Source organism: Solanum tuberosum, unplaced genomic scaffold (genome assembly GCF_000226075.1).
Source record: "Solanum tuberosum cultivar DM 1-3 516 R44 unplaced genomic scaffold, SolTub_3.0 scf00011, whole genome shotgun sequence".
Lineage (NCBI taxonomy): Eukaryota > Viridiplantae > Streptophyta > Magnoliopsida > Solanales > Solanaceae > Solanum > Solanum tuberosum.
In genome coordinates this window covers 668,748-682,710 of record NW_006238938.1, presented here as the reverse complement: position 1 = coordinate 682,710, position 13,963 = coordinate 668,748, and positions in this window count along the sequence as shown.

Sequence of the window (13,963 nt, the reverse complement as noted above, 5' to 3'; positions counted from 1 at the left end):
TTCCTAACTTGAATGTTAAATAATTATAACACCCCAACTTAAAACATCCAATTTTGTAAATCTTTTATATTTTATGGTATATTACATATATTTAAATGTTTATATTATAAAATACATTAAAAGCATATATACACCTTTTCACATTAAAGGGTTGAGACTTTTTAAAAGAGTTGTGACTTTTTCAAAAGGCTACGACTTTTCCAAAAAGTTGTGAATTCTCCGATGAGTTGTGATCTTTTCATAAGGGTTGCAACTATTCCAAAAGGGTGTGACTTTTCTGAAGTGTTGTGACTTTTCTAAAGAGTTGTGATTTTTATAAAGAGTTGTTACCTTTCTAAAGAGTTGTGAATTTTTTGAAGAGTTGTATCTTTTCTGATAAGGCACAATAAGCACATGTTCGTACTATCTTTGTTGGCTATAAATAGAGGAGGTCCTCACATTTTTAAACTACAAATTTTCTAAGTTTTATATTCTTCTTCTTAAAACACCCAATTTAATACATATTCCATATTTATTTATATTATAATATAAAATATATTAAAAGAAGATACATTTTCACATTGAAGAATTATGAATTTTTCAAAGGGTAGTGACTTTTCCAAAGAGTTGTGACTTTTCCGAAGGATTGTTACTATTACAAAGAGTTGTGACTTTTCCGAATGATTGTGACTTTTTCAAAAAAATCGTGACTTTTCATTAGGGTTGTGCCTTTTCAAATAAGGCAATATAAACTGTTGTTCATACTACTCTTTGTTGACTATAAATAGAGGGGTTCTCTCACATTTTTAAACCACAAATTTTCTATATTTTCTATTATTATTATTCTTAATACTCAATTTTGTACATATTCTATATTCAAACTATATATTTTTTAAGCAACTTTATGGACCATTGGTCTGATTTATTGATTATCTTAAAGAAGTTGGATAAGTACTAATACCAAAAGTCTTAGCCCAAATCCTACAAAATATTTTATAATACATTTATTTATAGTATAAAATATATTAAAAGCAAACACCTTTCCACATGAAGGATTGAGACTTTTCCAATGAGTTGTTACTTTTTCAAAGAGTTGTAACTTTTCTGAAGGATTGTGACTTTTCCATATCGGCCAAAATTTACAACATTTTGGAGATATAATTAATATAACAACATTTCAACTCACAATAAAATATATTAATAGGTACAAGTACCTTATAAAGTTGCGGTATAATTTATTTTCTATTTGTTGTCTCTTCGTCAATTCTGATTCCATCAAGAATGCTTAAAAAGTTTTCATAACCAAACACACAAAATTAATTCAATAAAAATTCATAAAAAATAAAAATTTACAGATCATTGAATAGAACACTAATGTAATTTGTCGGACAAAGTGATGATAGAAGGGAAAAGCCCACAAAAAGAAGTAGATACGAACCTATAATATCCCGAAAATTACTAAGCTAAGCCCGAATAATTATGTAATACCTCACAACTCTACTCTTATAATTTAAATTGTTCGCCATAAGTATATGAGTTTGAACCGGGTGATGTCTTACTTGCTTACCCATTTTAAGGCCCATTACCAAGTTTATCAAGAGTATCAAAATTCATCTAGAGTCATAAGGGACCTCAAACACCAAGCCAACTTTATAGCATTTCTATCGGCTAAGTTCTCCTATGAGTTCATATAAAGCTCAATTTCAGATAACTATATCTCTAATAATATAGTGAATTAGATGACCTATGACCTATCCAATTAAAGGTTCAGGAGTCTTCTTCACAACGCACCGAGTTTGTCTTATTTCAAGTTTGGAGCAAAAAGTTATGGTCATTTTACTCTAAGATATCGGACTGAGCAATTCGGTGAGGTCACCTGCTCAATCGGTGATCCACCGAATGACTTGGCAAATCACCGAATTAGCTCACCAAATTGTTTTGAAAATCTGAAGTCTCTGTCTATTTGAGCGATCTAAAGTCCCATTGGATGACTCACCAACTATTTCAGCGAGAAGATCTCCAGATTGCCGATTTAGTCGATGGGATTCATTAAAAGGTCGTTTTATTTTAATTTTATGATCATATTACGTTCCTAGATGGGTTTTCTTGATATTTTACCCTCAATCAACTTCTCTAAGTCCATCATACAACCCAATAACATCATTATACGTATACAAACTCTCAAAATCCCTGCTTCTTATCCTTCTAATGATCAAGAACTCGAAGAAAGGATTTCTTCAATATCTCAAGATCCAAAGGCTCCAAGTTCAAGATTATCTTCAAGAATCCTAAGTTTTCCAATACAAAATTCTTCTCCATTCTCCATATCCACGAAAACCCCAAGGAAGACAAAAGCTAGAGTTTCAAGTCTTCTAATCAAGTTCTTCTTTAAACTTCTTTGAGAATCTTGTTCTTCAGATATGCAAGGTTATTCATAGTATTGGACTAGTTCGTCCTCACGCCCTATATCTCAATTCAGTCAGTAGCAAGTTGAATCTAGGGTTCTGCCCTCAGTTTTATTAATTTCCTATATTATGAGATTGTGATACTTTAATCATTGAAATTTTCAAATTACTGTTCATAATTGTAGTTCCACATGAATCCTATATATTTAGTTTTACTAAATGTATTTCGAGCCAGTAAAATTTTCTTACATTGATTTTGAAAACTAAACTGAGTTTAAGAGAAAAGTTTAAAGCATTATTTTCAAAAAGAGTTTAAGAGAACTTAAATAATTTCGAATGTATCATTTGTACATTGAAAAGGAGAGCACTATTTTCAAAAACTATAAAGAGTTTTCAGAGTATTTTATGAAGACTTAGTACAACTTCAATTAACTCATAAAGAGGTCTTTTAAGAAATTATCTCAACTCAGAGAGTACTTTTACATGATCTTACAGTTATAATTTGGGAGTAGTATTGAGCAATGATTTGGGGTAAGAGTTAAGATAACTCAAACTCCATAATCTACGTCGCCAACATAGATAGTGTTGTACCACAAGACGGGCGATTCCTCACCTGCCTGAAGAAGTTTTTTTTAGTGAATCCATCAGTCAGTTGCGTTCTATACTCTAGTATGATATAGTGTGGCTCTAGTAATGTGGGTAATACGTTGTCTCATCACAAGGAACATAAGTGATGGTTGTCAGTTAGAGAAACTCTCAAGTAAATTAAAGTAAAGTATATTTTTATTTATATATTTCAGTTCCATATTTCAATTGTTGCCTTTTGTTTCCGGTTAAAGCTTAATTGATTTTCAGTTAAGTTACCTTTAGTCTTTCAATTTACTTATTTATTTTAGTCAGCCCTATTACATACTCGTACATTTAATGTAATGGTGGGATTCGACCTGCATCATTTTATGATGCAGATTCAGGTACTTAGGATCCTCAATAGGAGTTTCGTTGAGATCACTTCATCCACTCGTCAGCTTATAATTGAGGCCTCGCTTTTGAAGGACTCTTGTTTTTATTAGTTGTTAGTAATAGATTTTTAAGGTGTCGTGGGTCTTGTCTTGACACTCATCTTTATACATTAGAGGTTGCTAGTCAGTTTTGGAGAGTCTTTCAATTTTAAATGTTTTATTGAAAACTTATGTTTCATACTCAATATATTAAAAAAGTTAGAGATTCAGTAAGTTGTTGTTAAACGTTTCTTTCAGTTTGATGCTTGAGTTAGTCTTTCGCTTGTAGTCAGCTAGGATGAGGGTTCGCTTGGAGACCAACAATGGTTCTCGAGTGCTGGGCATGTCCAGGGTTTAGGCTCTAGTCATGAAAAACTTGGTATCCAAGCACAAAGTTAAGTGTCCTGGGTTGTCTACGAACCCGTGTCTAGCAGAGTCTTGCTTATGTGTGTGTTGTGCACCACACTTATCATCAGGAGGCTACAAGATATTTAGTAAATGTTTCCCATTCTTTCATACTCTAGATTGTTGATAACGCTCAACTACACCTCATCCAATTCTAGGTGTAGGCGATCATAAACTAGTATAAACCCAACTAGAGTTGGGGTCGAACCCACATGGATTGGTACGTTCAACTAATAAGTGAAGAATGTGCTCTAGTCATTTGTAGAAGTAAACATCATCGAGTTAAAGCAATGTACATTAAAGGAATTTGGTAACAAGTTTCAGATAGAGGGATTAGGTTTGTCAATTAACAACTACAACAACTACGAAAACATGGGAGTAGATAAGTAGAGACGGATTCTCGGGGATGTGATTGATTAAAGGCTAATTTCGCTATATGGGTAATTATAGTTTAATAACAACAGCTGGATATCAGTGGGTAGGCTAGACTATATATGCAATAGATTTCTCTCGAACAACTATTACGATTCAAGCGAGTTCTCTCGAACCTCGACAAGCATAACAATATAAGCAGCCAAATACCTCAATTTATCCACTCTCTCGAGCTAGATAAGTAGGCTCAAATTAAGATTCACCCTCTCGAGCTGAACCCACAACAACTCAATCACTACAATCATCAATCGATAACCTTAGTTCTAGAATCTCTTTCTCAAGCAAGCCCAAAATACTAAACTAGAATCGCATTTGCAACTACAGTTCATAAGTGAATACACAACTATCAATCGAACCCACTTCAAAACATCATTTAAATCATTAAACAACAATACCCATATGCTAATTAACGCAAATAATCACATAATCACACCCCAAGAATGGGGGTTTTAGCCACACATCATAAAAGGGAAGAAACAATTACAAATATGTTATCCATGAACTATGTAATGATTCCCAAGTCTTTACATTGCTTCAATTTAACTCCAATCCAAAACCCACTCAAAAATTCTACTTAAAAGAATAGACTTGAGGATCAAAAACTCAAGGAAAAACTCTCAGAATACTTGTTTAGAATCTAGGAAATTTAGAGGTCTCCAACCTTTCCTAATAATCTTTTGAAAAGTTCATTTATATACTCCTAAATTTATGCCTTCATGGTCAATCGGCAGAGTATGTCGAGTGTCGCCGACCAAGTCGGCGACGTGCCAAGTGTCACTTTCCATCGCTCTCTTGCTTTGTCTCTTCTACCTTAAGCTTCTGTAACTTTAGGCTATCAGGAGCTGAGTCGCCGACCCATTCAGCGGTTCACCGACTGTCCATTTCCATCGCTAAGTTGGCTTGTTCCCTAGGGCTGGCATGCTGGAACTTTAGGCGAGCTGAGAGGTTCGCTAAGTGGTCTTGGTGATCACCAGGATTGCCTTTTTTCAACTTCTTTAGCTTTTTCTTCCATTTTTGCCTGATAATGTCATTGCCTTGCTTCTTTTGCCTTCATTGCTGCAAATCAACATTTTAACATCAGTTTGGAGCATAAATTATTAAGGACAATAAAATTATGAAAACAAAACCCTAAATGAGTCAAAATCTCAGACTCATCAATTGTGCAATAGAACTGTGTCACAAGTAATTTATTCATATTCGTGCGTTTCCCAAATCCATTCAACTATCCCTCATACTGAAGGTGGTTAGAATAGCAAAGGCCCAAATCCTTACCGATCAACTACTCTCAGATAAAGTATTCAAAAAGTCATGAAACTACAGAGAGGCTTGAGAGAAGCCGGATTCAAAAGAATGCACTCTTATTCATATGAATCGTGTGTTCGAGCTAAAAGTGAGATATACTCTCAGACCCTTTTCTCTAAGCTCTCTTTCAAGTGAGACCCTTATGAGGGAAGTGTATTTGAGAATGCTTGGGTGGTACTTTAACCCGCAAGATAGTACAATTTGCAATATTATGAGCCAGTAGTAGTAAAAGTGCCCAGAGTTAGAAGAATGCATATAGAAGTGTAGTAATCTAAGAAAGGGAGAATGTGATAAAAGAATTTATGTTGTTGTAGTCACGCACCCAGTAAGTTATTAATAAGGAGTTTTTCCCTTATGTTTTGACTAAGGAGTATTAATTTTGTGTGGTTTTCATGATAAAAGGTAGAGTAATAGTTACTAGTCAGGATGATTTAGAGTATACTTCAACCACAAGGGAGTTTATGATAATGTACCCTTGTGTTAGTGAAGACCAAGTATATGTGTTTAATAAAAGAGTAGATTATTCATGAGGTGATAGATCTAAACTTATGATTTTTTAAGGGAGAGACCCATGGTATTCAGAGGATTATAGAACTAATAGGCAATGATGTATAGTGATAGGGTAAATAATACTTAGGTGGTTAAAAAGAATGTGACGGTAATCTGTAAATAGGTAGACTTGGAGATAAAGATTGACTACTTGTCATGAGGTCTTAGTGGACGAGTGTTTCTTAATTTTTTCTAGTAGTTGTTAGTGAGTATAATCTGGGAGCAATTATACTGATTTTTGTGGTTAGTACTAGGCACTAAGCTTGAATTTTAGATGTGTGTCTTAATAAAAAGGATGACAATATGAGGGTGATGATGTAGTTTTGAGATTTGACATAGAGGAGGTGAGTAATTAAGGTGTTAGTTTTCAATGAATGTGAGTGGTACAAGTGTGGTATTATGACTCCTAGATGAGAGAAATGAAGTGTGACTAAGTCATTAGATTAACAAGAGCATTAAGAGGTGTACTCAAGGTTGTATGTAGTCAGACGAGGTTCTAATTAAGTTTATGATTTTCTATGTGTGCCTAGATAGTATATTTGAGTTGTTAATATGGAGTAGGCTGATGTAAACATTATTTATTACCCTTAAGAGTTTGGTCGAAGGGATCATATATAGCAAATAATGAGCCTCTTAAATTTAGTTCAAGTTTCCTCCAATTAGGTAGTTATGAACTTAAAAGGACGGTGACAGTGGGCCAAAAAAGAGAAGTAAGACTATTAAGAGTTTCATTAAGCAACTTTATAAGACAATACGGGTCTCGATTATAGAAATACTTCTATTTACGTGAGAAGAAGTTAAGCGAACCATATCAGAAAGAAGCTTTATAAGGAATCTTAGTACCTACACGTGGGGAGTCTAGTACCCATGAGATTAGCGTTTCCTGAGTATTAGAGTAAAGCGAATATAACCAGTTTAAAGATAATAGAATAGATCCATAGCTTTAAAGTGTCGACTTCAGACCTAAGGGGGAGATTATAAGATGTGAAACCAAGTCAAGTGTGGAAAATCATATACTGATGTGCTCAGAAAGAGTTTTAGTGATATATCAATCCATTCATAATCTGGTATATTCCTCAAAGTTTATTCATTACAACATCTAGTTGATGCCACTAATATCATAATTTTGTTCATGACATATGCTCATACACTTCAGACAGATTCACATCTATGCTGAGTTGCCAGAATGAGAGACAAAGCCTTTACCCAATTTATCTCAATCCTACTCCATAAAGTTATGGATACGACCCTCATGATATGAACATATTCATTAACGCACTCATGTATCGAAGTTTCCCTAATAGGTCCCTAATTGGTACATGAGGCTATAGATAAAGTTTGACTTATTAGAGAAAGCTTGAAAACAGCTCAAAGTTGACAAAAGTCATATGCCGATGTTAGAAGAAGAGATTTCGAGTTTGATGTTCATAATTGGGTTTACTTGAAAATCTTACCCATGAAGGGTATAATGCGGTTTGGTAAGAAAGGGAAGCTTAGTCCCCATCTTGTAGGCCTATATCATATTTTTAGATATGTTGGCAAGGTTGCTTATGAACTTGATTTGCGAAATGAGTTGGCATCAGTGCATCTGGTTTTCCATATCTCTATGTTAAAAATATGTGTTGGTGATCCGACATCCATAGTTCCCTTAGAAGGTTTGGGAGTTAAGGAAAATCTTTCTTATGAGGAAGTTCCGATTGAGATTTAAGACTGGGAAGTCAAGAAGCTGAGAACAAAGAAGTTGCTTCCGTGAAAGTGTTATGGAGGAATCATTTAGTTGAGGGTGCTACTTGGGAGGCCGAGAACAATATGATGTCCCGATATCCTCATCTTTTTCCTTCTACTCCTACTCTAGCTTGCGGTATTGAGTTCCTCATTGTTGACTCTTTTGGTATCATGTGTTTTAGATGTTTACATGGTTTCCTTATTATGCATGTTCATGAAAAGCTTAAGTTTTGAAAAACTAAGTCAACTTGAGTGATTTCTACATGTTTATGTGCATCTTATAATGAATAGAATATAGACACTATGATATGATGTTTTGAACATGTTTTAGCTTTGAGTTGATGTTTCCTCCGCGAACACATGCATTTGAGTATGCATTGCATATGAGCTTCATGATATGAAGATATGAGTATGTTTTAGCTTGGAGTTGAGCTTTCCTCCTTGTATATGTGCATTTATGTGATTGCATGCATGATGGGATGCTAGACTTGAATATTTTCTTTTAAAGATATGCCTAGAATCCCATTCGAGGACAAATGTTCCCAAGGTGGAGATAATGTAACACCTCAGAATCTAGTAGACTAAGCAAGGGGCTAGGTGGTAAGTCATGAGCCAAAGAAGTTAGCCTGGGCAACCTTCACGTGGGCCCAAACGGGCCGTGAAGGGCATCATGAGGCATGGTGCTGCCCGTGGTGGCTCGCATAATGGAGCCAAGGAAGCCGCTCCTCCCACGAGCACCCACACGACTCGTGAAAACGTCAACGAGCAGTGGTGATGGCCGTGGAGGGGAGGTAGTAGCTTACCAAAGTCCTTCACACGAGCCACTAGACGACTTGTGGAGGCTACTACGAGCTGTGGAGTTGGTCGTGGTCAAGAGTGAGTGTAAGTAGTGGAAAGACAAGCCACTGGTCAAGGACCACGGCTGCCACTACGGTCCGTGTGGTCCTTGACGGGTAGTGGTGCCTCACGTGAAGAGGGGCAGTCAACTATAAGCTTAAGGACATTTTTTTGTCTTTTCTGGGTTTGATTAAACCAAATCTATGTCATTTTACCCAAGCCTAGGTCCCATATATAAGTGATTTTAACCCTAACACTCGTCCATTCAAGTCATTCTCTCAAACTCAACAAAAGAAATTGGGTTCTCCTCCCTTAAAATATTTCTCTCTAGAAACTTGAAGAAGAAGGGTTCAATCTAGGGTTTCAAGGAAAGCTTCCATTTTCACCATTGAAGATATCATTTGGCTTTGAGGTATGATAGTTTTCATCCATGGATTCCTTCTATTCATGGAGTTCCCAAATTCTCCTATTTTCAAAGGTAGAAATTCCCCCAAATTTGAGTTAAGGGTTTTCTTCAATTGCCATGGGTTCTCTTCAATGTTAATTTAAATGATTGAATTATGTTCTAGTATGAATTGATGAAATACTATGATTTTATGATGATTACCCCATGAACCCATGTAATCCCCATGTTTTCCAATTATTATGATGTGATGTGGATTTTGAATTATGAAGAAGGAGATTATGAATTAAGCATGTTCTTACGAGAATTATGTAAATGTTTTTAAGGATACTTTGAGAGTAAATTATCAATGATGATGATTGTTGTTCTGTTGTTGAAAGGATTTCTCATAAAAACATTAATGCATGATTGTGAAATTTTTTCTCACATAGTAAGGATTCTAAGGTAGAAAGGTCTTCTCACCTAATTGAATCAAAGATTAAGAGACATCCTAATGAAACCTAGCTTGGATTGTTTAATGCATGATACCTTTCCATGGATGTATTATGACTTAGCTTGGATTGGCAAGATGACGTGCCCTTCTATGGGTAATGAGAACAAGTAAGAAATGACTATTCCGTGGGATTTATACTTAGCACAGAGAGGGCACTGAGATGGAAGCTCTCTCTTTAGTAGAGGTCTAGTTTCTAGTAGCAATCTCGTTATCCCTTACCTATGTGCCCCCATAAGATGATTGTCTAGATAGATATTAGCTAGTGGATGCACTTAAGCTATAAGTTCATGGACCTTACCTTGGCAAGTAGGACAACCCTTTTTGGTGTGGGAGACACCGGAGGATCATGTTATAGCTCACATGGTCTCTATGTCGTTTAAGGCTACTCCCACAGTAATAATGAATTAAGGTTACTTCAAGAAGTATCTCATATGTGTTCAAAGGTTTTAAAGATGTTAGCTTGCATTGACCATGTTTTATAAATTATGTTTTCTAACCTTCTTATATCATGTTTTAGCTTGGTCAATTGCATGTCATGAAATGTCCCATTTTAGCATGATTTGAATATTTTATGTATGACTATCATACTTGGTACATTGTTTTGCACTAATGCATACTCTTGCCTACATTTTTATTAAATGTAGGGTTTGATACTCAAGGTTCTTAGTTTTGTGGCTAGTGGTTGACTTGGTTGATTTCCCAGGCATTGGTGAGTCTTCATGCTTCGAGGATGGAGTCACATTGTTTTCAGTTTCTGTCTTACTTTTTAGTTTTGGATATGATGTATGAGCTAGGCCCAATTTCATTCTATTGTATTAGATGACTATTGAGACAAAGTGTAGACTTCTTCTTCTCTTTTTATAAAATATTTGGACTTGAAATATTGTCCTTACTTCGTATGTTCTATTTCTTATGTTATAAATGCTAAGTGACCTGTATGGGGTCTCTCGGGGTCCTATAAAACATGTTACATCTAGGATGTACCCCTAGGTTGTGACACTACATGACACACTAGTCACTTGAGCATGCGCGACTCTCCAGATTTAACAAACTTATTTCACATTCCTTTGACACTTTTTCACGTGAAGTTAAGTTATGTTATGTCACGACCCGAGTCTACACCCTGGACGTGGTCGGCACTCGAGAACCATTGCTGGTCCCCAATCAAACCCTCATCCTGGCTGACTACAAGCGGAAAACTGATTCAAGCATACAAAAGCTTAAAAATTGAATAAAATTCATGAAACTTAAACACAAGCTTTAACTCAAAAGAAAACTGAATAAAAATAAATTATTCAACTCGCCATAAAATAGGCAACTTAAGTCTTTAAAACATTTAATAAATAAATGATATAGACTTCTCAACTATACTGACTATCTATGAAGCCTCTATCTGATAACGATGGAAGTCGGGAAAAGACCCACAACATCCTGACTGAACGAAAAAGTAAATGAAATCCTCCAAAAGCAAGGAGGCTCATCATAGCTAACTCGAACTCTCGGATGTATCAACGAAGCTCATGTTGATGATCCTGAATACCTGTGTCTGCATCATGAGAAGATGCAGGCCAAATGGCTTAGTACGTGGAATGTACGAGCATGTAAGAGGAATTCTAAAGCATAACATAAGCTTGAAACTTGATAAGAAGGAAACATACTTACCTCTTTTCAATCATACTCAACTCAAGGAATACTCCAAACCACTCAAAACTACTCAAACTTACTCAACTCAGAAGTACTCAAGGATAAGATATTCAACTCAGAGATTAGATACTCAACTCAAGGATATGATATTCGACTCTGGGTACTCAACTCTGGATACTCAACTTTGGATACTCAACTTTGGATACTCAACTCAATATAAAGCAACAACACACATGCATTATATGGAAAGCTTTATAAAACGGTAAAACAACTCAGTTCGTTAAAGAAAATGCAATAACAAACTCAACTTTTCTCATATAAGAAAATAATATAATTTATGTGGGAGTTTCTCTAACCGACAACCATCACTTAAGAGCTATAATGATGATACAACACTTTTACCTCACGCTGCCAAGGACCATCCTATACCTTGACATCAACATAGGACCTGAACTACTAAGTGGATCCACTAGTCTATTGTGAAAAAGGTTCATCTAAAAAGTATGACCCTTTTCTACCCATGGTGGCTACATGGTTTTATGGAAACGTGAGTTATCTGAACTCATGCTCGCCCCCAATTCGGTGCTCAATACTACTCCCAAAATATGATACTAGCTCTTTATGTTTAAAACATACTTCTTTCTGTGATTTGAGATAATTGCTCAAAACTTAGCTCAAAGGCTTTCTTGGAAATCTCAGTTTCCCCTCTTGCTTCATTTAGAAAGCGATACTCTTTTCTGAAAAACTAGCCCGAAGGCTCTTTGGAAATCTCAGTTTCCATTTTTATTTAAATGTGAAAACATTATAAATCTCTTTGGGAATACATAGTCCCCATATACTTTTTTGAAGAAAAGAACTTTCAACTTTTACTCTTTTCTGAACTTCAAAACTTTAAGTCTTTAAAACAAAGTTAAAACGTTTGTAAAAGACTTCTTAAAAATATGGTTCATGCCGAATTATGGACATGAAAAGACTCAATGCAAGGTTTCATACCATAGATAGAACTCAAATACTTGGAACTCAAGAACTTCAATGATACTACTCATTTCAAGAATGCTCAACTCAGAGTTCATGCGAAATTATGAGCATGAACTACTCAACTAAATTACTCAAAGATACTTCTCATCTCAAGACTGTTCGACTTATAATGTTCATGCGGAATTATGAGCATGAAATATTCAACTCAAGGACTCAAAGATGCTTCTCAAAAGGGATTTAGGAACTCAACACTTAAAGACTTAGAACTTGAAGATACCACTTCTCTGAAGGATGCTCAACTTACGAAGTTCATATGAAATTATGGGCATGAAACAACTTGACTCGATGATCTACATAACTATATGGAACCCATGTGTACGACTCTTCTCATTCTTTGAATTACTTCCTCAAAACTTAGTTCAAATCGATAGTTGATCTCAAAGGATTCACAATTGAACTCAAAGGCTTTCTTGAACTCTACTCTTAACTCTCTCTTGAATGTGAATTATGAATTCAAGAGTTATAGTTCATGATAAGAAAGATCTCATGATGACTAGGTAGACTCATGAATACATTATTCTCACTCTCATACTCACTTGCTCGAGTCTTGAAATAAGTTATTAGAATTTGTAGAAGACTCATCAAAAGGACTAAAAGGGACTTTCTCAAAATGTTCGAAAGAACTCTCAAAACTTAACTTTTAACTCTACCTTGAATTTGAATTATGGATTCAAGGTTCTGACTTGTGATAGGAAAGGTCCCATGATGTTTAGAAATGATTGTTGATAGCTAAACATGAGAAAAGTCATGAAATCACCGTCTTAGAACAAGTCCGTGACGCAGAGATGGTTTAAAATAATACTCGTGAAATTAAATTTTTAGACAGAGGAGTCTACGTCCTAACCACGACGCGGAGAAACTTTTAGCTCACTGGGGGAGCAAGTCCGCGACGCAGACTTGCATGCCAGAGCGCACTCGACTTTCTCGTTGTTCATTTCCCAGCCCCAATTCACCTAAATTTGATTCGTTTTCTCAATCTCTCTTTAGATTTAGATACCCAACACATGTACACTAGAATCTAACTCTAACCACCTTATAAATCGACACATTAACTTCAAGAACTCCTCAATCTCAACCCAATTCAAGAATGGAAACAAATTCATGAATACATAACAAGAATATCAAAGCTTCATCTTTTAGAAGGAATTTAAAGCTGAAATTAACGTGATTGGTGTGTGGGTGAACAAACCCAACACTATGGAAACTTACATACCTGAAAGAATTATCCTCTTGAAGCAACTTGGAGGAAAACCTTTGAAGAAGAACCCTAGCCTTAGCTTTTCTTGATTTTCTTGAGCGTAGAATCTTTGGAGTGAATGAGAGGGTTTTGATTTAAGAAAAATGATTTTCTACACGTTTAGGGCAATTTAGATGACCTCCTAAGGGTTTTTAGGACTAAAATACCCCTAAAGAAATAAATAAGACGAGTTGGGAGTCGTAATGATTTTTCACCAGGCAGTGAGGTCTGTATTGGCTCCGTGTCGCGGAGTTACTGCCAGGTTTGCACGATGTTAGTAAATCAGTCATAACTTCTTACTCAGAACTCGGAATTGAGCAAACTCAGTGGCGTTGAAAAGAGGACTCAAAGGGATTTAATTTTATATCTTGTAAATCACCTAACTCATCCTGTAATAGGAGTTATGGTCATTTGAAGTTGACCCAAAACTTAAGAAAACTTAAGAATGACTTGAATGCTTTTCTCTTGGGTTCTTCTTGGAACTTAAGGTGCTACATCTAGTGACCTTAACACTCA